Here is a 2,010-nt window from a genome sequence, read left to right on the forward strand (position 1 = left end):
CTCAGCCCCTCTCCTGTACTCCCTGTTCACCCACGTCTGTGTGGCCAAGCATGACTCCAACACCATCATTAAGTTTGCTGATGACACAACAGTGCCTGATTACCCACAATGATGAGACAGCCTATAGGGAGGAGGTCAGAGAACTGACAGTGTGGTGCTAGGACAACAACCTCTCCCTCAATGTGAGCAAGACAACGGAGATGATTGTGGACAACAGGAAAAGGAGGACCGAGCACGCCACCCATTCTCATCGACAGGGATGTAGTGAAATGGGTCGAGAGTTTCAAGTTCCTTGGTGTCCACATCACCAACAAACTATCATGGTCCAAATACAGCAAGACAGTTGTGAAGAGGACACGACAACACCTTTTCCCCATCAAGAGACTGAAAAGATTTGGAATTGGTTCCCAGATCCTCGAAAAGTTATACAGCTGCACCATCAAGTGCATCCTGACTGGTTATATCACCGCCTGGTATGGAAACTTCTTGGCATCTGACTGTAAGGCAGTACAGAGGGTGATGCGTATGGCCCAATACATCACTGGGGCCAAGCTTCCTCAAATCCAGGACCTATATACTAGGCGGTGTCAGAGGAAGGCCCTAAAAATTGTCAAAGACTCCAGTCACCCAAGTCGTAGACTGTTCTCTCTGCTACCGCACGTCAAGCGGTACCGAAGCGCCAAGTCTAGGGCCAAAAGGCTTCTCAACAGCTTCTACCCCCAAGCTATAAGACTGCTGAACAACTAATCAAATGGCCACCGGATTATTTACATTGACACCTCCCCACTCTTTGTTTTTTACACTGCTGCTACTCGCTGTTTATTATCTATGCATAGTCACTTTACCCCTACCTACATGTACAAATTACCTCAACTAACCTGGACCCCGCACATTGACTCGGCACCTGTACCTTCTTTATTGTTATGTAATTTTATTGTGTCACTTTCTATTTTATGTTTTACCTTTAGTTTATTTTGTAAATTTTCTTAACTCTATTTCTTGAACTGCATTGTTGGTTAGGGGCTTGTAAGTAAGCATTTCACAGTAAGGTCTATTCGGCGCATGTGACAAATGAAATTTGATTTGATTCATCACCTCTCCTTCATCTACACGGATTGAAGTGGATTTAACAAGTGACATCAATAAGGGATCATATCTTTCACCTCGATTCACCTGGTCAGTTTATGTCTTAAATGGAATGCAATCAGGGTTTAGGTCTGGCCACAGCACTGTTTCAGCAACATTGAAGGTTTTAAATGACATCCACTGTGCTCTTGACAAGAACTTACATTGTGGGTCTGTTTTTATTGATTTGTCGAAGGCTTTTGACACCGTGGATCATGCTGTGTTAGTGCAAAGGTTAAAATGTTGTGGAATTACTGGTCATGCTCTAGATTGGTTTATAAACTACCTATCAAATCGTACACAATGTGTAATGGTGGATGGTAGTAAATCTGAGTCCATAGAGGTGTGCTCAGGTGTTCCGCAAGGTTCTATTTTAAGCCCACTGTTGTTCATTTTGTATATCAACAACATTGGGGATCTTATTGAAACAGCAGATGTTGATTTTTATGCAGATGATACTGTTCTTTATTCAAGTGGTAGTAGTTTATCTTTAGCTTTTGAAAATGCCCAAAGAGCATTTAACATCATACAGCAGAATCTGTATGATTTAAAGCTGGTTCTGAATTCGTGATAAAACAAAATGCATGGTATTTTCAAATGCCAGGCATGTTAGTAATCATGTCATTGCTACATTGGCTGGACTATAGAGCAAGTTAAAGTGTACACATATTTGGGTGTGTGGGTTGATGATAAGCTGAGCTTCACTGAGCATGTAGAGAACTTGATAAGGAAGCTCAAGCTGAGAAGAGGTTTTTATTACCGGCATAAAGCTTGTTTTTCTCTGGAGGCCAGGAAGGAGCTGGTACGATGTACATTACTGTTGGTTTTAGATTTTAGTGATGTTATATACCACTGCTCAAAAAAATAAAGGGAACAGTTAAACAA

This window comes from Salmo trutta, chromosome 2 (assembly GCF_901001165.1).
Source record: "Salmo trutta chromosome 2, fSalTru1.1, whole genome shotgun sequence".
In the NCBI taxonomy this organism is placed as follows: Eukaryota; Metazoa; Chordata; class Actinopteri; order Salmoniformes; family Salmonidae; genus Salmo; species Salmo trutta.